The sequence below is a fragment of the Mastomys coucha genome, unplaced genomic scaffold (assembly GCF_008632895.1).
Source record: "Mastomys coucha isolate ucsf_1 unplaced genomic scaffold, UCSF_Mcou_1 pScaffold15, whole genome shotgun sequence".
Classification (NCBI taxonomy): domain Eukaryota; kingdom Metazoa; phylum Chordata; class Mammalia; order Rodentia; family Muridae; genus Mastomys; species Mastomys coucha.
In genome coordinates this window covers 54,126,332-54,151,236 of record NW_022196897.1, presented here as the reverse complement: position 1 = coordinate 54,151,236, position 24,905 = coordinate 54,126,332, and the positions used below count along the sequence as shown (strand labels likewise).

Sequence of the window (24,905 nt, the reverse complement as noted above, 5' to 3'; positions counted from 1 at the left end):
GAGGGAGGGAGGGAGGGAGAGAGAGAGAGAGAAAGAGAGAGAGAGAGCTGCTCTTAGGTCAAATGTCAATTCAATCTGCCCTGTGAGGCTGTAGAAATAATTTGCTATATAGATGTGTTTTTTTCAAGATTCTATCACACCCTGGGAATGACTTCTGTTTGGAAAGCAATTGTGAATGAACAGAGTTTAAGAAGAAATGTGATAATCATTAGAATGAAAATATTGCCAGTTTGAGCATATTTGAGAATTTAATTACACTCCTATTAAACATTTTAAATTAATTGCTTAGCTTAGAGAATTGGCCTGTTTAAAAAAAAAATCAATAATTGGATGAAATGATCTAAGTTTCAATGAAAAGGTCAAATAACTTGAACCATTAAATGTTTGTAGATGGTTTATATTTCTTAGCATAAGTTTCAGTATTATATATTTTTTTTACTGCAACAATGAGTCTGCTCACACCATGATATGCTGTCAGTTAATGAATGACTGCCGTATGCTTATCATTTTCCTTGCATTATATATTGATTCCTATAGTTGGTAGGGGATTTATTCATGTTTTTCTGACGAAGTCATGAACAAAAGATTAAAATCAAGTGCTGGGGGATACACTTCAGTGGTAAAGTGCCTTTTGTGTAAGAATCAAATTGTTATAACTCACACATCAGGTTGTGTAAGAGCCAAGGTTTTGGAGGACTGCTTGAAACAGTGATTTATACAATTGTCAGGGCCATTACACACGAGAACTCAAAGTGACTATGATTGCATGCAAGAGACCTGTGCAAAACCACATCTGTCAAAATTCTGGCAGGAATGAAGGAAGACCTCATGAAGCCCTGCCCATAGCTGAGGAGGTATATGTAGTTAATATAGTTAATGGCTGCTGAAAGGAGAACTAGTTTCTGTTTAGGATGTGGTAGGTTGTCCATGTTCTAGTGGATGGTTATATATGGACCCATGGCAGTGCTAATGGACTCAATGTGTTTACCAAAAAGAAAACACTGTTGGGAGGGAGAAATGATTGGCTGTTCGGGTTTGAGTTTCGGCAAACGTAGTTTGTGTGTGTGTGTGTGTGTGTGTGTGTGTGTGTGTGTGTGTGTGTGTTGGGGGTGGATTTGATCAAAACACATTGCATGCATGTGATAGTTAAAATATTCTTAAAATCCTGCATATTCACAACTATAATTCAAACACTGAAGGGTAAAGAGAGATGAACCCTTCCAGCTGACTAGCCAACTAACTAAGCATGTCTCTGGGTTCATGGAGTGACATATTTCAAAACTTGTAGCACTAAGTCACCTGATCATAACCTCTGGCATGCAAATGCTTGCACTCCATCATACATACATGCACATACACAAACTTTATACAAATACTCTACAAACACATATACGTGTGTGTGCAATAGAACCAAACACAAAGTGACAGAAACATTTCTGCATATGTACTTCTTTCAGACTGCAATGCTCTTTATGTAAAGATATTTGTACTAAAATGTTATGTTTACATTTCCAAGTAGATTTTTAATTAAGCATATGGATTCTTCCTGCTTCATGTATATCTGCATATTTATCCTTTCTAGATATTGGTGTTAGTCTAATCTGAGGGAGATCGGAGGGAAAACAGCGCATTGAGTTTCTACAGCTCTAAGTGGCTTCTTTGTCTTTCTTATAAGCTTGTGTCTAGAAGTGGAAACCACAGGAGGTCGTTCAGTTGGATTGCTTTGGTTATTACAGAGATCACACTAATGAAAGGCTGGGTATGGAACCAACAAAGTAGGGAAAGGGATGGGTTTTACTGCAAGGTGTAGAAAATGCAGAGAAGGAGTCATGGCTATTATTTCCTAGTAATTTATTCTGCTCCCTGGATGGAGGGAGGAATGATGCTCATCTTTTCCTTTGGTTTGAATCTGCCCTCCCCCACCATTGAGGGAATTTGATATCCTGTCCTTACAGGGCAGTCAGTCATTGGCCAGTCAACAATATAGGGACAAATTAATAATCATTGTATTCAGTCACACTTTTCTTGGAAAGAGAAGGACAGAAAAATACTAGAGAAACTCTCAAGAAATATGCTATCCTAAGAAGTGTTAATCTGACCTTATTTCTAAAACTAGAAATAAAACAATTTGTGCCATTTTATTGTTGGCTTCTGAATTAAGGGGAAAAAATTCCCAGATGGCCATCCTGCCAAAGAAGCCAGCTTGTCTGAAGATAGTCCACATGCAGTAATCATTATATAAGTTATCTTTAGGAAGTTGGTGACACACACTGCACATCTTTGCCAGCACCCAAACCACACTGATCTGCACATAAAAATAAATTAAAATGAACACAGTCCAATACAATGAAGAAATTAAAATATCACAGCTAGTCTAATGGCAACTCAATTTTTCCCACTTAACTCAGATAGTGGATCTTAAATTATACTTGTAAGTGAGACATGATGGAACATGTTAAATCCCAGTATTTGGGAGGCTGAGTCAGAGAGTCCTTGATTCTGATACCTGGGATACATTCTGGATTGTTTTACCTTTTACAATTATATATTTGATTACTTATGGAATGTGTGTTAGAGCACACATATTCCCAGTTTTCTCATCTTGCATTGGCATATAATTCACTTTAGAAAAAAAATCAATAAATCTGTCTCTATCAGTCTTGGTTGGACCGACTTTGGGAAGGTAGAGTACTAGGAGAGTAGCCACCTGCTTTCCACCTATGATTTGTGACTTCCTATCTTCCTCTGGCAATTAGTGTTTGACCTTAAATCAATTGCTTAATGTTTTTTAAAACTCTTGTTTCTTACCTATATAATGAGACCTAGATGATTGCCTGTGGAGCCTATATGTAATCTTATAAAATGAAAGTATTCAATGTATTATCTCTTATAAAGTAAAATAAGTGCTTTTTCTGTCTTCCAACCACCCAAGTAATATCGTATACCCTACATAAAGGTAGATGGATTCATAGATTTATAAAAAGTGCATAGATACATAGGGTGGTAAATAAGAAAAATTATAAACACTAAAATTAGTATGTAGCAAATACAGGTCTTGGTTCTGACTTATTTAAATTTCATGTTTATATTTTATTTGATTTCTTAAGGAACATATCCCATATTTTTTCTATAATGATGCAAAAAGCAAAGAGGACACAGCCATAAAATACTGGGGGAATTTAGAGTTAGGATTGTAGCAAGAAAAAATCTTAAACAAATGAATATATTGCAGAAAAGATATAAAAGAAAAAATAATTTGGTAAATATATATAGTTAAAAATTGGTTTTATTGGGGTGTGGGCACTAGATAATGAACCCTGTTTGTACAAGCAAGCAATCCAAGTGCCACATGAAAATAGATTTGCAGAGACAAGATGGATGCCATACTTGAAGGATAGGTCATGCTTTCCTCCAAATGACTCTTCATGTTTTGTCTTACTCTATATATTTTAAGAAGTATAAACAATCATTACAATAGTGCAAAAGAATTGTTCATGTGCTTTAATTTCCAAAGTCCCACAGTCAAGGAACATTGTACCCTTGTCTAGGTGACAATACAAAGACTTCTGCTCAAGTCTAGTTGAACTGTAGCTAGCTATTAAAGAGAAGTATATGTCATTCTTTATATATAACTCACCATACATTGTTTGTGTTGTTATCTGCTAAGTAATAATATGCTTCAAATGTTACATTGTGAAGAAAGTATATTCTAAGTAAAAAGATGTTGCTATATAGGATTAGTTTGGCTATAAAGATTACTTCTATTTATAAGTTTCTTCAATTTAAATTGATTTCTATCTTGTTCTTCCTATGGTCTCTAGTCTAGAAAAATCTTAGAATTAATACCATTCTACACTTTCACTTTTAACTGAGTTTCTACCTTTGGATGAAAGGTCTTCCCTACTTTGTTTCTGCAATACTACCCAAACTGGAACTTCATTATGATTCTCCTAAAATTTTCAGTCTTATCTCTCCAAACCATACTTCTTGTGTGTTCGTCTGTCTTCTGAGAAGACTTTTTTCTTTTTACTATTTCTCATTGGTAGAAATTGAGTTTTGAGATACAGGAAGCCAATATGTTCAACTCAACCATAAAGGGATTGTGGGAAAATCTGCTTGTGATGAAAAGAAACTGTTATTATGCCACTTAAATAGATTAAAGTATCTCCCTGTGCCCCTAGAGTGTTTGGGATCTCTAGAATACACAGAAAATGACATTTTGGGCAAATATTGCTCATTGATAGGTGGAAATACCTCTACATATTATCATAAAATGTGTCTTTTCCTAGAACCAATAAGCATCTCTCACAGGCTTATGAAACCTTATTGACCATTTGCACTGAGCCATTTTGTTTTAGTGTCAAAACCACTAGCAACATTTGTACTGATTGTGTTTTGATCCTGTGGCCAAATTAAAGAATGGTTCAAAAAAGAAGCACTGGTCATTTTGCTTGTAGTTTCAATGTCTCTGTCCATCATGATGAGGAAAGCTTGGTGAGACAGAGTAGTTCATATCAGCATCAGGAAATGGAAAACTGCTATACAAGGAGGGTTCATGGCAAGACAGAGACAACCCTCACTCACATTTCCAGTGACCTATTTCTGTTACTAGACGCTACTTCCCATTTTTATCCCCTCTCATAATATTAAGACTCTGTCAAGAGATTGATCTATCCACTAGCTCACAACCTTTGTGATATAATTGTCTCAGGAAGCTTTGTGACAGAGCTCAGAGTTATATTTTATCATCAATCCGATCTCAGTTAAATCAATTTGACATGATGAACCAAAAAAGTATCCAAAGGTGAGAAACAAGCAGTCATTATGTAATAGAGGCGAGACTTGAATAATTTGGAGTTTGTATTAATATTTTCTTGAAAAGCCCATGCTTAAAGTTGTCTGAATGTAGGCAGAAATTACCAGACTGGTTATTTACTATCTAGTGCCTGGAGCAATGTTTGTGCTAAGAGCATATAGGATCCACAGGAATCTCATCCCTTTTCATATATTTCTCAATTCTTCACTCTCCCTTAACTTTCACCTCTCTGTTAAGATGAGGGACTGAAATTTATTCTGTTGAAGCTTAATAAAAAGATTCCAAGTCCCCAAATTGTATGCTTCATTAACTTAGCCATGCTGTGTTGGCTTTTTCTTCAATGAATAACACTTGTCCTTTGAAAAGTAAAATATACTTAAATCAATCCAATTTTGTCTTAGAGAAATCCAGTCTCTTAATTTGAAGAAACTTTTTAATGATTAGAAGATTTAAATCTATTTTTTTCTCTCTTAAGTCCACAAACTTCACTGTACTTTGATATTTTCTCCTTTTGAACTTAATGACTGATAGATTTAGGCAAAGCAGGAAAATTATGCTGATTTCTAGGCAATCAGGAGAAAATTAGCACGAGTGCGCGTGAGTACACACACACACACACACACACATACTCTTAAAAAAATACAGCATTGCTTTTAAACATCCTGTATTCTGGAAGTCATTTCATTCTTTTAAAGCAATAATGTGCTCAGGAAAACTCTACACAAAGCATTGAACACATCCAACACAGTATGGCTATTATATTAGCTCCTTTTAGATAGGATGGCGGAACTACTAATGGAAAGCAGAACTATACAGAATCCCTCATGGGATATTACTTTTCTTAAAAGCTGTAAGTTTTTATAACAAAATAAGATGTAATTGGCATCCTGTTCCAGTGTGTGCATTGATTGTCACAATTGCATTCTGATTATTGTCCCCATTGGGGGAAAGAGACAATATGTATAAAATAAAGCCTAGATTTTTTTAAAACTCAAAACAAAAATGTTTATAAATTAAAGAAATAATAATTTATTTTATTTTAATTAAAATTGTATACAATATATTTTGATAGCATTTACCCCTTTGGCAACTCTTCCTAGATCTTACTCATTTCCCTACCCACCCAATTTTATATTTTCTCTCTTTCTCTCCTAAAAAAGAAAAAAGAGTAAAAAGCAAAGCCAAAGTAGAACAAAATAGAAAACATAAACTCCTCAAAACCAAAAAATTCAAAAATGAAAAATCAAACAGATAAAAGTCCTATGAGACACACACACACACACACCACCACCACCACCACCACCACCACTACCACCACCCCAAATGAAGCAAAACCAAATTAAAAACCAAAACCAAAACAAACAAAAGCAAAACACAACCCCCTAACAAACATGTCATTGAGTTCATTTCTCAACACCAGGCCTGCTCTAGATTGTAGTTGATATACACTGTGACACTTAATTGGAAAAAAAAATGCTATTTCCTTTGTTAGCATGTATCAAATTGTAGATAAAGTTACAATAACTCTAATGTATCAACTTCTAATTAATCAGGTGCTGGATAAATCTCCCCTGACACACTTAACTTGACCTAAATACTATTTACATCCAACTGCAGTTTGTAATTTCAACAGAAATCTATGATGTCAGCTCCCTAATGCTACAGTGGTATTAGCCACAGTCTAATGAGTGGGAATGAGTTGACAGTCTCTCCTGATTAGGGTACACATGTAACACAAAGTTACTAATTCTCACCTGCCCTTAATTTATGTATAGTTATTTATCATTGAAACTATGGCACTTGTGTTTTCTTCTTACTCAGCTTCAAAGCCTAATCCTTAAAGTAGGCAGGAACATGGAGGACTCTGTATTTGTGTCTTCCTTCACCCCTGTCTTTACAGGAAAAAATTATCAAAGTTAGTCTTTAGATACTATTTGAAACCTGCTCTCTGTCACACCTGTTCAGACAGCTCCACTCATGAACACCTCATTGAACTAACACATTCAATTTAAAGGTTTCGGGATTCATGGTATTTGAACTCATGTATGGTAGAAGACAAAGAAGAAAAGATGAGAAGTGAAGGAGGAAGTATAAGAAGCAGCAAAAGTCATCATGTATTGGACTTCATACATTCCCATGTAAAGTCTTCACATGCTTACAACTTTGTATATTTTGACTAATATGTATTGTTTTTTTTTACCACCAAAAACTTTGGGTGGATCCCAACTTGGTTTGCTTTCCCATTGTATGAGGGCAGTGCCCCCAAAGGGGACCTTACTCTGTAAGCTAAGCCTCTGTTTTGTTTTCTTTTTCAAAGTAATTTTTAATGTTTAAGATAATTAATAATAACTGTATCTTTTAACGGCTTGCCAACACAATATCAGTATCTCATAAGTTACTGATCTGTACGTTAATTGTCATATCAATAATCTCAGTTTCATCTCTTTTAAAAACGGCAGCACATATTTTTAATTACAGTGGCTGGCCAGTGACCAGAAATGCTTCTTACAAGTCTTTCTGTGAACACAAAGCAAGTAAAAACTATTTCTAGAAAGCAGAAGCAGGTGTTCTTCTAACAGTGACTGGTGAAGTTATCCAGTTTTGTAGAGTGGGTTATTAAATTCTTATTATTACCTGCAACTAAAATTCTCTCAAGATGCAAACTGATATTTTAGACTAAAATAGCCAGTTTACAACTATTTAAAATGTTTTGTGACACGTACAGTGGATACCCTGAATTACCTTGAAATAACATTACAAAATCCAATGCCTACAGTTCAATGGCAATCTTTCATTCTTTCTTTTCTGTATTTGCTGTTTGTTTTGTTTTGTTTTGTTTTCACAGAAAGTAAGTCTTAAATTCTGCAGTGGAAGTTATTAAGAAAACTAGGAAAGTTATGTGAAAGTTAAAAGTAAAGATTGTAGAGGAGAATAAAAATAAATGTCAAGCTTGTGAAAACGTTAAGTCTCCCACAATAAAATCCAACTTATCAACCAAAATTTGGCATGCCCAAGTACGGGGGAAATGTGTATACCACATGAACAGGTGAAAATTAAAACTGAAAAAAAAATGTTTGCTGGGAAACTAAACCCAGGAAATGTTGGGCTTCCTGCCAAGTTTAAGATTTGACAGTTTTTTTTTTCCATGTTCTTGTATATCCCCAGAGTTCTGTTAGAAACATATCACTAATTAAAAGTTTCAAACACATCCATGTCTTCCTCACCATTCACAGCTCTGTAGTCCTGGGAGTTAAGTACTAAGAGGAGATACACAACTAGTATGTGTGCCTGTGCATACTCATGTAGACTTACATCCACCTTTCCTTGGAGGACCATGGATTGGGAAGCAGCACTTTCCTTGGTCTGTGAGGTTTTGGTTTGAGGGCTGTCCCAGGATAAACTTGAACTGTATGCTTGCTAAGTTGTGGGACAGTGAACGGTAGCCTGGCTCTAGATTGAGCTAATGCTTGGAACACCAGATCTCCATTTTAGTGAGGTAGCAAAAGGCCTAGAAGGCTTTGCCAATAAACCTTTATTCCCAGACACTCCTCCCTGCAAGAGGTATTTAATCTCAGGCCCACCCTGGGAAGTGAGGTATGATTTTACTCATCCACTTTCCACCATGACAATTCATGCCTTAAAACCATGGACTCTTCATTGGGATCCACCTGGAGGGGCATGGAGAAGGCCTTCACCTATAGAGGTGCCACTGCCTAATCTCTCGTGGAAGGCCTCTCTGCGCTCCCAGCCAAAACCACCACCAAACCCACCTGCCTGCCAAGCCCTAGCTCAAGCCCACCACTACTAACAACAACAACCAACCCAAAGACTTCCATCACTCTTTTCCTGCCCAGCCCTTGCCGGTGGCTTTCTGTCATCATCTGCTGCACTGTTTGTGTTCCAATGGTGACTCCTGCTGGATCTTGCCTAGCAGAGAAACACCCACCTTCTACCCTGTGCCCTCTGAAGTATCCAGGGCCATGCCTCTGTGTGCAACAGAAGCAGAAGCAAAGCTAGGGAACAGAGCTAGGAAAAGTTTGCAGATACAATGAGAACCTTTATTAAATATGAAGGAACTCACTATAATCTCTCCATTTCTGGGAATAGGCTCACTTCACTAGAACAATTGGAGGGACATGCAAAACTTCAAAAATACCAAGTGCACACATAATTTACTTTACAAAATAAAGAGAGCTTTAACTTTACAAAAATTTTTTTCTTTGCTTTCATGACACATTTAATTATGTAGTTGGTTGTACATATGCTTTTTTTTAAGGATTTCTTCCTGTGAGTATTTTGTTCCCCCTCTACAAAGGACTGAAGCATCCATACTTTGGTCTTCCTTCTTGAGCTTCATGTGGTCTGTGAATTGTATCTTGAGAATTCTGAGTTTTTAGGCTAATATCCATTTAACAATGAGTGCATACCATGTGTGTTCTTTTGTGACTAGGTTACCTCACTCAGGATGATATTTTCTAGTTCTACTCATTTGCTTAAGAATTTCATGAAGTCATTGTTTTTAATAGCTGAGTAGTACTCTATTGTATAACTGTACCACATTTTCTGTATCCATTCCTCTGTTGAAGGGCATCTGGGTTCTTTCCAGCTTCTGGCTATTATAAATAAGGCAACAATGAACAAAGTGGAGTATGTGTCCTTGTTATACGTTGGAGCATCTTTTGGGTATATGCCCAGGAGTGGTATAGCTGAGTCCTCATGTAGTACTATGTCCAATTGGTCACTTGATCTTTGACAAAGGAGCTAAAACATTCAGTGGAAAAAAGACAGCATTTTCAACAAATGGTGCTGGTTCAACTGGTGGTTAGCATGTAGAAGAATGCAAATCGATTCATTCCTATCTCCTTGTACAAAGCTCAAGTCCAAGTGGATCAAGGACCTCCACATAAAACCAAATTCACTGAAATTAATAGAAAAGAAAGTGGGGAAGAGCCTCAAATACATGAGCACAGGGGGAATTTCCTGAAGAGAACACCAATAGCTTATGCTCTAAGATCAAGAATGGACAAATGGAACCTCATAAAATTAAAAAGCTTCTATAAGGCAAAGGACACTGTCAATGGGACAAAACAGCAACCAACAGATTGGGAAAAGATCTTTACCAGTCCTACTTCCAATATAGGGCTAGTATCCAATATATACAAAGAAATCAAGAAGTTAGATTCCAGAAAACCAAATAACTCTATTAAAAATGGGGTGCAGAGCTAAACAAAGAATTCTCAACTGAGGAATGAGGAATTGCTGAGAAGCACCTAAAGAAATGTTCAACATCCTTAGTCATCAGGGAAATGTAAATCAAAATTCCACCTCACACCAATTAGAATGGCTAAGTTCAAAAACTCAGGTGACAGGAGATGCTGGCGAGGATGTGGAGAAAGAGGAACACTCTTCCATTATTGGCAGGATTGCAAGCTGGTGCAACCACTCTGAAAATCAGTCTGGCGGTTCCTCAGATAATAACTGATACTTTAATTCTATGTTACCAAAACTTTAATAAGACAGCAGGGCTTGTTTTTCTTTTTATTTCTTACAAATTTGTTTCTAGTCTCAAGTTTTCCAGTTGTGAAATCGTCAGAAATAATGCTGAATATAGTAAGAATTCAAGGAAACCTGAGTAAAATTATTGTTGTTTAATCAGCATAATATAGTCATATGATCTTTTATTTAATGTTAAAGCCCTCACGCACACATATGTACACATAAGAATGAGCTTGGTACCAGAAATGTACTCAGGAAATGTTGACAGGATGTAGTTGAACTTGGTTTCAGTGAGGTAGACAGTATAATGGTGTGTGGCCAGATGAGACATATGAATGGGACGGTAGCTGTGACAGCTGACAGCAGGCCCAGGTTTGGTGGGTGAGGACTAGGTCTATCATGGTTACTTTAAGCACTGACAACTACTTCTGAAATTAAAAGCAGGGTACTTCTGAGACTCCTGAATTGATCCTGGCCTTTAGTAAGAAGCACATGTTATTAAGGCATTGATCTGAGTATCCATCACATCTTGTCCTCCTAATTCTTATTTATAGTTGTTTCTTTAATTTTAATTGTTTTTAATTAAAAATTTCATATGCATATTCAGTGTATCTTCATCAAATCCAGTCCCAACTCTCGCTGTCTAACTTCCCCTGGGAACCTTCCATCATGTCTGAATTTGTACAGAGGCTGTCATGGAGTTCTCTTTGTAATCCACACAGGCCTTGAACATTGGATGGTTTTCTTGCCTCAGTATAACTTTAATTTTTTTCAAAGGCTACTTTTAATGATGGTTCTTAAATGCTTTAACATCCCTTCTAGCCCATCACCCTCCAGAGGCAGTAGAAAAGAATACTTGTTATGATTCAGGGGAAGCGGACCTGTTTAGAAATGTCTGTTTGAAGCAAATCCCATCTGCTGTAAGAAAATCAGCAGTTTGGTTCATGGGTCAGGAGTTGGTGATAACACTTCATGGATATACCAGCAGTCTAGTTCAGTAGTGTTGGCACAGCAGCAACAGTGGCAAGACCCAACAGGAACAGCCAGGCCTAAGCCAGATCAGCATGAGTCTGTAGAAGGGATTGGGACCACAAGGCACATGAGGAAAAGTTCTCTGCTGTGCCTCTCTCAAGGAAGCAAAGATCAGGGTAAAGGAGAGACCAAGAAGCATTTCGCAGACAGCTCTACCAGTCCCACTCTCAGTCTCTTGGGCCCTACTCATACGCCCTCCTAATGTCATGTGTCCTCCACAAGGCCTTGTCTCACCAAGTGTCTTGCCTCGGCACATGAGTCTGTGTAGCAAAATTCCACGTGAGTTTGAATCAACTGACTTCACTCAGCCAATCTGCCTAAGTCCAAGAAAGTGGCAAGAAGCCAGCACATGATCAGAAGATTTTGGTATATTTCTCTCTGTGGAGTCATGACAAATGCAGCTCAACTATGCATGTGAAGCAGATCAATATATACATGTTGTTAGGGAGAAATCCTTTATCATACATCCTTTTGCCTGTTTCCTTTGTGAGTCTGCCTTAGTGAAACATCCTCTCACCTGTGTCTGCTTCAGTGAAACTTTTCTTCACATGTCTGCTTCAGGGAAAAAAAAAAACACTACTTCACAGGTTTGCCCCAGCAAAACACCATCTGACACAACTGGCTTTCCAAAGAACCCATAAGTTTCCACCTCTTCTCAGCCTTCTAAGTGTTAGCATTACAGATGTGGGCAACCATACCAGACTCCCATTTGTGTCTACCCTCTTTATCCGTATTACTCTTCTTGATTTTCTTGCCTCTCTTCTGATGTCTTACATTATTTCATGAGCTCACTGTCCTTCACTTTCTCTTAACTGGTTGACCGACTACTGGATTCTGCCTTGCCTAGTCTAAAAGCAAACAGTCTGCTCTCCAGCTTTATGTAGTAGCTCCTCATTCCTTAGTGAGAACTCTCTTTTCTATCTTTCACTTACTGGGAGTGGATCTAAGACAGAGAAACAGAGGCCAGCAAATTGAAAGGAGGTGCACTGGGAGCTCTGGCTGAGGGTCTGTAGAATATCCTGAGGGTTGCTATCAGTTACCACTGTGACTGAAGAGTAGAAGGTGTCATGAGATTGAAAATATGTTCTCAGATCATGTTTGTAGTGCAACAATTATGTCAACATGTTGACCAGGTCCAGTGTGGCTGTGGGTGGTTATGGTGGTCTGAATGAGACTGGTTCCCGTAGGCTCATAGATTTGACTGTTTTGTCGCTGGAAAGTGGAACTATTAGCAAGGATTAAGAGGTATGGCCCTGTTAGAGGAAATGTTCACTGGAGGTGAGCTTTTAGAGTTTCAAAAGCTCAAGCCTAGCCCAGAGTCTCTCTCTCTCTTCCTGGTGTCCATAGATCCAGATGTAGAACTCAGTAACTTTTACTGCACCATGTCTGCCTGCATGCTGCCATACTTCCCACCATGATGATAATGGACCAAGCCTCTGAAACTGTAAGCAAATCCTAGTTAAATGCTTTCCTTTAAAGGGGTTGTGGTAATCATGGTGTGTCTTCACTGCAGTAGAACACTAACTAAGACTGTGATTGCTCCAGAGGAAAGATTGGAGTCACTGGGGCTAAGGTTGGTACAGAGTTTATTTTCTTGTAGTAATGTGATACTGACACCAAGAATAACAAAGCTTTTTCATTTAAAGTGCTGGGATAATTACAATGGAAAGAGAGCACTTAATAGCTTTCTACAACTCCAGAGAGCACAGAAATTTAATTTGAACTGAAGAGTGTGTCTGTGAAAAGCAAGGATGGTGTTAACCACAGAACAACATATTCAATCAGGTAGGCAATTCTCTCTCAGAAACAGGTTCCTGGAACATTGCTATTTTGAAAGTTAAGCATACAGAGAAACCTACAACTTTGATAGTCTTACCTTGCTATACTTGCAGTAATTACAATGCTACAAATAATATCACTATTAAGCACTAGTGGTGACATGAAAGACGAATTCTTAAGTGGTACTTAATGCGGCAGTTATAAATGTGGTCATCTTACAAATATGGGCATATCTATCCTCTGAGCAACGCGGTGAGAAAACTCTACCAGTGTCTAATTTTCATTAGGTAATGCCTAGAGCTGTAGGTTGACTCAATGTCAACAGTTTGTAAAGGCAAGAAGCAGAATTGCAACCTATGGAGCTGATGCAAAAGTTCATGTTTGACTTTTGAGGGTATGCCCATTAGCATTTCTCATCTCCAGAGCAATGTGATATGGACTTCACATAGCTGTAGTTACAAAGCTTATGTGACTCTGGTCAACAACTGAAGGAACTTCACACACATCAAGGCTGGTCAGAGTTCTATAATAAAGGAACATATTTCAGAGGTCTTTCATAAATATGTATTTTAGAAAGCAATGGTGAAAGATTAAGTTGGAAGAGAGAATAAGAGAAGGGGAGAGAGGAGATATATTACCACATCATTTACAAACATTTTTCAACTCTTACAAACATTTTCTAACTTCAAGTGTCAAAATGCTAAGACTATATTCTTAAATGCAATTTTATATACCTTCTCTGGAATTCCTTTCCATACATATCCTTAGAAGAATAATCCTGTTGGAATTGTCTTGCTATCATTAGTATTTAAGTCTTAACACAAATATTTACATGAATGTTAGTCAGGCTCTCTTATTATTACACTAAAATAAAAGGATGCATTATTATTATATTATAGATACTGGTTATTATCTGAGCACTACTCATAGCTCTTTAAACAGCCAAATTATTTTTTATCAATAATATGAAAAAAAATATAGAAAAATGTAGACACATAGCGATGATGAATCTTGAGATTATTTCAACTCCAGAATGAGTCAGTGGCTGAAAGTAGATATGCTCACACTCCTCCATCCCTAAAAATAAGTGTCTTGCATTCTTACAGGACACAGTGGATGTCACCTATTAAAGAAGTCATGGCTCACATGGGGTACTACCTTTTCTAATGAGCACCTTGGGAAGGAGCAGCACAGAGAAAGTTCTACGCATTGACTTGCCAGTGGCTTTCTGTCATCATCTGCTGCACTGTTTGTGTTCCAATGGTGACTCCTGCTGGATCTTGCCTAGCAGAGAAACACCCACCTTCTACCCTGTGCCCTCTGAAGTATCCAGGGCCATGCCTCTGTGTGCAACAGAAGCAGAAGCAAAGCTAGGGAACAGAGCTAGGAAAAGTTTGCAGATACAATGAGAACCTTTATTAATATGAAGGAACTCACTATAATCTCTCCATTTCTGGGAATAGGCTCACTTCACTAAAACAATTGGAGGGACATGCAAAACTTCAAAAATACCAAATGCACACATATTTACTTTACAAAATAAAGAGGCTTTAACTTTACAAAAATATTTTTCTTTGCTTTCATGACACATTTAATTATGTAGTTGGTTGTACATATGCTTTTAATTATCTGTGTAAATGGCTTAGTAGTTAGTCACACAAGTGAATTCTTATGTCAGTGTTGACTTAAAAGAAGCAAAACCCCAATACTGCTGCTGTTGGAATTATGATGCATTAAGTCCTTGAATCATGATTCTGTTCATCTAAGCCCTAGGTACTTCAAAATAGGAAGTCTACCTACAACTAAGTTCAACACAGTTAGGTTTTTATAAATGAAAAACAAAATAACAATTTCTGTCTGAACACTATTTTATATCCAGTCTACCCTTATTGAACTCCTGACAGATACCAAACATGCGGTTGGAAGCTATAACATTAATCCATGTCTTAAAACATACTAAACTTGTGACATAATTATTAAACCTAGTAATTACCTTGTAAAATCATCTATGACAATTTATTCCAACGTGGGGGAAGACGCCATTGGATCTTCCCAAAAGAGTAAAAGTTCCCCACAGTGAATTCTCATGCTGTGCTTATTTTTTATATTTTATGCACACCTGAAGCACTCTGGGAATTAAATACATGTCAGCAATCAGACACATCTAGGCAATCCAGAAATACTTTTTGTCCAATTAGAAAATCATGAAAGGAAAAGATGGACTTGCGAGCTTGCCAAAAAGAGCAGTGAGAAATGACATGTTTGCAAAGGCCAGCCAGCCATGGTGAGGGAGCAGACCTTATCTCACAGAGAAGACACACACACTGGGTAACACCCAGGCATAAAGTAATGGCTACTTTTTGAGTGTTTACAGCATATGTGATCATGTTCCCTTTTAGATAATTTGTTTTAATTTTAGGAGAAACATGAAACACAGTATGTAAAAAAAAAAAAAACCTATCTATCTCTGTCTGTCTGTCTGTCTGTCTGCCTTCCTGCCTGCCTGCCTGCCTGCCTATCTATCTATCTATCTATCTATCTATCTATCTATCTATCTATCTATCTATCTATCTATCTATCTATCTATCTATCCATCCATCTATCCTCCCTCCCATCTACCTATCTATCTATCTATCTATCTATCTATCTATCTATCTATCTATCTATCTATCTATCTATCTATCTCCACAAAACAACCCAGGCTTTACCCAGATGTGCTTCCAAATGCACATTCTATTGTGGGGCTGCAAAGGCCAGGGCTGCTAGGCTTCAAAGACTCCAAGGAAGGGAAATTAACGCTGGGATTAAGCTGAGCTCAAGGGAGTGGGTTTCTAGTGTTTTTGATTGAGTCTTGAGGCTTTGTATGGGTAACTCATCCCAGAGTCCCTTTTTCTGCACTTTAGTACTTTAAGATGTTGACCTAAACAGCCACAAGGTTGTATGTTAACATAATAACTTTTCATTATTTTGGCAACATTTTAAGCCGTGCAACTACAGTAGCAGGAATTTGTTTTTTTTTTTAATTGTGTTTTTCCTAGAGTAGTGGTTCTAAACCTGAGAGCCCTGACACTTTTGACAAAACTCTATCTTCAAGAATATTTGCATTATGATTAATAACAGTAGCAAAATTACAGTTATGAAGTAGCAACAAAAATAATTTTAGATTGAGGGTAACCACAGCATGAGGAAATTTGTTAGAGGGTTGTAGCATTATGTAGGTTGGGACCACTGTCCTAAACTATTTTCAAGCCATTATTGATGTTCACAAAATTTTAAATGCCATTAAATATTAACTCATTGCCACTTCATGTATCAAAACTAACACAGAGTATTATATTTGCTGATTTTAAGAAAATGAAATGTTTGCAACTTTTATGTCCTAATTATTCTTGCTTGTTATGTTTTCAATGATACAAATGGAAAAACTCTCTGGGAGGTTAAATTTTCAAGAGATGGATTCCAATGGGGACAGATAATTTTTTTTAATCTGCAATTTGCAGTAGAAGAACTTGCTATAGCCGTTTATCATATACTTTGGAACAAATATTTACTCTTTTTACTTGTTTTTTGGCATTGAAACCTTTTGGAGTATACTTGGTGATGCTATTTATGGTGTTGCCTAAAAACCTGAGTCAGAGAGTGGTACCTGGCTTCAAGATGGCAGCAACTTGCTCAGAAATGCAATCAAAGAATAAAAAGATGGGTACATTCTGGCTCCTTCATACCTCTGCATAGGGCAGAGAGGCTGCAATCTGAATTTTACCACAGAGACTGCTAGTGAAAGATACGACGAGTTTCCGGGTTAGATAATAGGAGAAAAACTGTGAAAGTCCTGAGTTTAATTACACACATGGAGGATATAAAATAGTAGAGATAAGGACAGTTAATCAGTTAGCAACTTTGAGATATACCAATGAAATATATTTCATATCCCCATATATATTTAATATATGATTGTATTGAATGCATAACGTATTTAATATTTATGTTAAATTTCAATAATCATGCTAATATATAGTTATTTATTTTAAAATAATAATAATAATAATAATAACAATAATTATAATAATAATAAACAAAACCCCTATTCCAAATACCAGGTGGTTTACCTTTAAGGAGCCCATTCTAGCTATTTAGTACTCCAGTCTTCCAAAACAAATAGATACTACCTTTTGTGGCCTGTCCTATCTCAAAACTTCCTCCAACAACTAACACTAGTGTAGGCTGAGTAGAAAACAAATAATTCCCTTTCCCCAAGATTTTGCTCTAAAGTCTTTCTCTGCTCTAGCTTCCATAGACTCTTTTTTTTTTTTTTTTACTTTTTTAAATTAGATGTTTTCTTTATTTACAATATCTCCTTTCTCAGGTTCCTCTCCAAAAAGAATAAAATAAAAACTAAAACAATCCCCTGGTCCCTCCCCGCTCCCCCTGCTCACTTAACTGCTGATGGCTATGGAGCTTCTCCCAGAGCTTGATCCTTCTCTGACTAACCCTATTACCATTTCAATAAACTCCAAAGATCCCTTACTTTAGGAGTGGCCTGGGTAAAGGACTATGACCCACCTTTCCCCTAATGCTTTGCCATGGACATCTCTGCCATGTTATATCAGAGTAATTGTACCCTTTGCAACATAACTATGGTGGTAATCAGAGTGTTATGGGCCATTTCATTAATTATCAGAGAGGAGGAGGGTCTAGTTTTGTTAGGGGAAAGGACCAGAAGGCTGAGCTTTCCGTTCCAGCTGGTATCTGAGGCAGATTACTCTGATCCAGTCTGTAGCTTCTGGGGAGTCTGCTAAAGTGAAGTAGTAGTGTCAGAATTGGGTCAAGTCTGTGGGATGCCCAGTGGAGTTAGGGTAATAGAAGAACTGTCTGTAATTAGAAAGAATGCAATGTATGTCTTGTAAGTAGAATCAGGAAATGGAAAAGGAAATACATAATGAAACCACATAGCAACCGTATATTCATAAGGAATAGATCAGTGTTCTAGATCAGGCTTTCTTGGATCTGAAAAGGGTGAAGTTTGTCAACACTCTGCACAGGATGAGTGCATCAGTGGAATGAACCAATTTCTTTTAAGGGAATGAGAAAAAGCAAATTACAACTTAATTAAATTTCAAAGGGTAGCTTGAATATTTTCAAGACTGGATGAGATGCAAATAAAAAAGGACATGGTAATTATATTAAGCCCTATCTCACATGGAGTGTTAATCAAAAATCTTAGAACTATATTGCCATTTTCTTATTGTCAAGTCTGCCTTGTAAATTATAGATTTCCTGATATGAAAAAGTCATTACCAGTGAACTTCTTTAATACATAAACTGATGAGTCTGTGTGTGTGAGAGAGAGAAAGAGGGAGGGAGGGAGGGAGGGAGAGAGAAAGAGGGGGAGAGAGAGAGAGAGAGAGAGAGAGAGAGAGAGAGAGAGAGAGAGAGAGAGAGAGAGAGAGGTTTTTCCATTAAGTTTAACAGTTTTCCTTTCTAATTTGTATCCTTTTGATCTCCTTTTGTTGTCTAATTGCTCAGGTTAGGACTTCAAGTACTATATTGAATAGGTAGGGAGAGAGTGGACAGCCTTGTCTAGTCCCTGATTTTAGTGGGATTGCTTCAAGGTTCCATTTAGTTTGACTTTGGCTATTGGTTTGTTGTATATTGCTTTTACTATGTTTAGGTATGGGCTTTGAATTTCTGATCTTTCCAAGACTTTCATCATGAAGGGGTGTTGTATTTTGTCAAATGCTTTCTCAGAATCTAATGAAATGATTACATGGGTTTTTGGGGGGTGGTTGTTTATATAGTAGATTATGTTGATGGATTTTCATATATTGAACCATCCCTGCATCCCTGGGATGAAGCCTACTTGATCATGATGGAAGATCGTTTTGATGTGTTCTTGGATTTTGTTTGTGAGAATTTTGTTGAGTATTTTTGCATCAATATTCATAAAGGAAAGTGGTCTGAAGTTCTCTTTCTTTGATAGGTCTTTGTGTGGTTTAGGTATCAGAATAATTGTGGCTTCACAGAACAAATTGGGTAGAGTACCTTCAGTTTCTATTTTGTGGAATAGTTTGAGGAGTGTTGGTATTAGGTTGTCTTTGAAGGTCTGATAGAACTCTTCACTAAACCCATCTGGTCCTGGACTTTTTTGTTTGAGAGACTGTTAATAACTGTTTTTATTTCTTTAGGGGATATGGGACTGTTTAGATTGCTTATATGATCCTGATTTAACTTTGGTACCTGGTATCTGTCTAGAAAATTGTCCATTTCATCCAGATTTTCCAGTTTTGTTAGTATAGGCTTTTGTAGTAGGATATGATGATTTTTTGGGTTTCCTCGGTTTCTGTGGTTATGTCTCCCTTTTCAATTCTGATTTTGTTAGTTAAGATACTGTCTTTCTGCCCTCTAGAAGTCAAAATATCACTATATGCAGATGATATGATAGTATACTTAAGTGACCCCAAAAATTCCACCAGAGAACTCCAAAATGAGATAAAAAAAACTTCAACAAAGTAGCTGGATATAAAATTAACTCAAACAAATCAGTGGCCTTCCTCTATAGAAAGGATAGACAGGCTGAGAAAGAAATTAGGGAAATAACACCCTTCACAATAGTTACAAATAATATAACATACCTGGGTGTGACTCTAAGTAAGCAAGTGAAACGTCTGAATGACAAGAACTTCAAGTCTCTGAAGAAAGAAATCGAAGACCTCAGAAGATGGAAAGATCTCCCATGCTCTTGGATTGGCAGGATTGATATAGTAAAAATCACCATCTTGCCAAAAACAATCTACAGAATCAATGCAATCCCCATCAAAATTCCAACCCAAATCCTCACAGAATTAGAAAGAGCAATTTGCAAATTCATCTGGAATAACAAAAAACCTAGGATAGCAAAAACTAATCTTTGCAATAAAAGAACCTCTGGGGTAATCACCATCCCTGACCTCCAGCTATACTACAGAGCAATTGTGATTAAAAACTACATGGTATTGGTACAGTGACAGGCAGGTAGATCAATGGAACAGAATTGAATACCCAGAAAGTGAACCCACACACCTGTGGTCACTTGATCTTTGACAAAGGAGCTGAAACCATTCAGTGGAAAAAAGACAGCATTTCAACAAATGGTGATGGCTCAACAGACAGTTAGCATGTAGAAGAATGCAAATCAATCTATTATCTCAGTGTACAAAGCTCAAGTTCAAGTGGATCAAGAACCTCCACATAAAACCAGATACACTGAAACTAATAAAAAATAAAGTGGGGAAAAGCCTTGAGCACGTGGGCACAGGGGAAAATTTCCTGAACAGAGCACCAATAGCTTATGCTCTAAGATCAAGAATCGACAAATGGTACCTCATAAAATTGCAAAGCTTCTGTAAGGCAAAGTACACTGTCAATAGGACAAAGCAGCAATCAAGAGATTGGGAAAAGATCTTTACCAGTCCTACATTTAATAAAGGGCTAATATCCAATATATACAAAGAACTCAAGAAGTTAGACTCCAGAGAACCAAATAACCCTGTAAAAAATGGGGTACAAAGCTAAACAAAGAATTCTCAACTGATGAATACCAAATGGCTGAGAAGCAAGTAAAGAAATGTTCAACATCCTTAGTCATCAGGGAAATGCAAATCAAAACAACCCTGAGATTCCACCTCACACCAGTCAGAATGGCTAGGATAAAAAACTCAGGTGACAGCAGATGCTAGAGAGGTTGTGGAAAAAAGAACACTTCTCAGTTGCTGGTGGAATTGCAAACTGGTAGAACCACTCCGGAAATCAGTTTGGTGGTTCCTCCGGAAACTGGACATAGTACTACCAGAGGACCCAGGTATACCACTCCTGGGCATATACTCAGAAAATGCTCCAACATGTAATAAGGACACATACTCCACTATGTTCATAGCAGCCTTATTTATAATTGCCAGAAACTGGAAACAACCCAAATGTCCCTCAACAGAGGAATGGATACAGAAAATGTTGTACATCTACACAATGGAGTACTACTCATCTATTAAAAACAATGAATTTATGAAATTCTTAGGGAAATGGATGGATCTGGAGAATATCATCCAGAGTGAGGTAACTCAATCACAAAAGAACACACATGATATGCATTCTCTGATAAGTGGATATCAGCCCAGAAGATTGGAATACACAAAGTACAATCCACAAACCACAAGAAACTAAAGAAAAAGGAAGACCAAAGTGTGGATACTTCATTCCTTCTTAGAAGAGGGAACAAAATACCCACCATGGAAGGAGTTGCAGAGACAAGCTATGGAGCAGAGACTGAAGGAATGACCATCTAGAGACTGCTCCACCTGGGGATCCATCTCATATACAGACACCAAACTCAGACACTATTGTGAATACCAACAAGTGCTTGCTGACAGAAGCCTGTTATAGCTGTCTCCTGAGAGGCTCTATCAGTGCCTGACAAATACAGAGGTGGATGCTCACAGCCAACCATTGGACTGAGCACAGGGTCCCCAATGAAGGAGCTAGAGAAAGGACCTAAGGAGCTGAAGGGTTTTGCAGCCCCTTAGGAGGAACAACAATATGAATTAACCAGTACCCCCAGAGCTCCCAGTGACTTAACCACCAACTAAAAAGTACCCATGAAGGGACTCATGGTCCCAGCTGTGTATGTAGCAGTGGATGGCCTTGTTGGTCATCAATGGGAGGAGAGGCCCTTGGTCCTGTGAATGCTCTATGCCCCAGTGTAGGGGAATGCCAGGGCCAGGAATCAGGAGTGGGTGGGTTGGGGGCAGTGGATAGAGGGTTTTCAATGGGGAAATGAGGAAAGGGGATAACATTTGAAATGTAAATAAAGAAAATATCTAATAAAAATGGGGGAAAAAAGCTTAACAATTTTCAACTAGGTAAAAACAGAGCTGCCACATAGAAGTTTTAAATTTTTTCAAATTTATCAAATCCAGAGTAAGAGTTGGAATTCTGGAGTGGATTAAACAGCAGGGGCAGAACTTTTGTAAATAACAGCAAATTATCTCTGAAGTTGGTGGACTTTCTCTGCAAAAGCAGACCGCATAAAGGCAGTGCTCCTGTTCTCTGTAATCACAAGAGACAGCAGGCACCTGTGCTGACATTGTTTCTGAAACTTATTCCGAAGCTATGGCTTTGTGATCATTAAAGAATGTCGACTTCCATTTTTCAGGAACTCGAGGGAAGCTGCACCTAAAAGACACCAAATCCTGGATGAAAGAAACACCGTTCCACTAAAAGTCAGACTCTCTCTTCCCTCTAAGTGGCTGGCAGTTTGCCACGTTGCAGCCATGGGAATCTCTGAGTGATATTTAAAAATGGATCTAGTTCTTAGCTGATGTGTGGATACCAAGAAGGGAAAATATTCAAATATCAAGTGGAGAAGCAGAGAGATATTTAAACATGCAATGCAGTGTTTTTGATTTCTACTCCAAGATTTTCCACTCCATTTTATATTGTCTAAAACTATCAACAGGTGTCCTTTCATTTTTTAAAAAAATCCATAACTCTGAATACAGTTGAAGAAGTAAATATTTTACTTGTCTTTTGACACGTTAACACAAAAGCTTAAAATGTTCCAAACAACCAACAGTTCGTCAGTGACCAAACTGAGCTATGGTAAAAATAAAGTATCTCTCACTTCAGCACCAGCTGGCTAAATTTAAACCCTGCATTATGCAATCTTAAAGTGTCCTTGCTTTCCCACTGTGTCTTAGGAGAATCTCTAATACTGTCACTCCCAAATCACTTCAGTCTCTTAACATCCAAACACAACCCAACAGGACCAAATTAACATGTTCATGGGCAATTGAAGACAGAAAAAAATCCATTTGAAAGTGTATATAGGACATGATACTGTCAAAGCGCTATCTCAGTATCTTCTCTTTGAGTGTGCAGTTTCATAATTAGGGCTGGCAGATCCAACTGGCAGTGCTTTTCTTAATTCTGAAAAACATGGAAGAACCTGATTCTTTAATCCTTAACTCCAGTAAGACTCCCAGAGGACATAACCCCACAGCTAAAGCAAGAAGTACAAAATCAAACTATGACTGAGAAGCAATGACTTTCCTGCATTTCTGAGTGTGCTGAAACACTTGAAAATATTTCAGGCTCCTCCTTTTCCTTATCAAATTTCATGAAATATCATGCACATTTCTTAACCTGTATTTTCTTTTAATCTTTGTGCACATAAGAGACAAAAGCATTTTTCAGTTTGCCTTCTGGCTGTAAATTATTGGATAACTTTTAAGTCGTGACTGGTTATTAAGCTCATTATTCTTTAATATTAAACATGAAAATAATTTACTGGAGAGAGATTAACATATGAGGGCTCAAATTTCATATCCAACAATGCTAAGCATAATTCTAAGAAGAAATCCAACTGGATCATCTTCCTTTATGTGATGACAATTGACTTTCAATCTTCAGTGCTCCTCAATAAGAGAAGAACGGTTTATAACTTTGGCACATACAGGACTATATACACATACCTTTATACCAGAATCGACCCTAGCTCTGTAGAAATGTTCTATGGATTTGCAACTCTTCACTTGGAAGGCTCCTCCCTGTTTGACATACAGCAAATTTCCCAGTCCCCTGAATGCAGCCAGCAGAGTGGAGACCAGCTCCACCGCAGAGTCTATGAAGCAAGTAGACAGGGCTGCTGAATTTATTTTAGCCCTGTGTCCAAAGGATGCAACCTAGCACCTATTTTTAGGAACTGAGCTCTGTATAGGTGGGGCTTGAGTCAACCACCCTTTTCAGAAGTGAGTGTCTGAGGTCATGCTGCTTAGTACTGTCCTGGAAAATGTAAGCATGATTCTTACACATGTGCAGTCACTCAAACTCCCTTCGACAGCCACTACCACAGCAAAGTCTGAACTTCCCAACGTATTCTGAGAAATAAATTATGAATGAAGTGGGGTATTAAAGGCTTCAATTGCTTGCATTTAAAAGGTACCTTTACTCATTTAAGAGTAAAGGATTTGAAAACAAAGCACACAGAAAAGTAAATCTTATTTATTCTGTCGGGATAGTGACAATTATCTTGGAATCTTTGGAAGGGAACTTTGATTTCTGTTTTATTTTCTTTTATATAGGACGTAGGTGTTCCCTGTGTGTAGTGGGCAAGGAATTTGAGGTCCTCCTACCTCAGATTCAATAGACTGAAATATATAGGAGGATAACCCTGGGAACAACAATTTTTTTTAATTTATAATTTTCATATTCTCGATATAGAAAGCAACACTTGCTTTTCAAGTCTCCTCTCTTTTTTTTTTTTTTTTTTTTTTTTTTTTTTTTTTTTGGTTTTTTGAGACAGGGTTTCTCTGTGTAGTCCTGGCTGTCCTGGAACTCACTCTGTAGACCAGGCTGGCCTCGAACTCAGAAATCCGCCTGCCTCTGCCTCCCAAGTGCTGGGATTAAAGACGTGCGCCACCACGCCCGGCCTCAAGTCTCCTCTCTTAAAGCAGTCATACTGTAGTGTTTAGGAGGAAAGGGAGTATTTATTTTATTTATTTACTGGTGGCAGAAGGGAAAGAAGAAAGGACTCAGAGGTACTGTAGAGAGAATAACAACCACACATATTAATATTAGCCTTAAATTTTTTTGCACAATATAGAGCAGGCAGGGAAGGATTCATCTTATATGCTCCTGAGAGAATTCTATGACATGCCATTACCACTGTACTTTCTCAGCAGACTTTGCTAGCCCAAATGGAGACAGATAGAAGTTAGCTGACGTTATCCTTCAGCTTCATACTGCCAACATC

General features: G+C 37.6%; 1 protein-coding gene across 2 annotated transcripts in view; it reads right to left on the bottom strand.

Moving 5' to 3' along the window:
* Window positions 1-23,777, bottom strand: part of Xirp2 (xin actin binding repeat containing 2) — an 88,001-nt gene extending 64,224 nt beyond the window's left edge. For both annotated transcript variants that reach the window (XM_031370491.1, XM_031370492.1), the window contains exon 1: window positions 23,626-23,777. The gene's annotated coding sequence lies outside the window, so the exon portion shown is untranslated. The remainder of the gene's footprint in view (window positions 1-23,625) is intronic.
* Window positions 23,778-24,905: the final 1,128 nt, after the last annotated feature.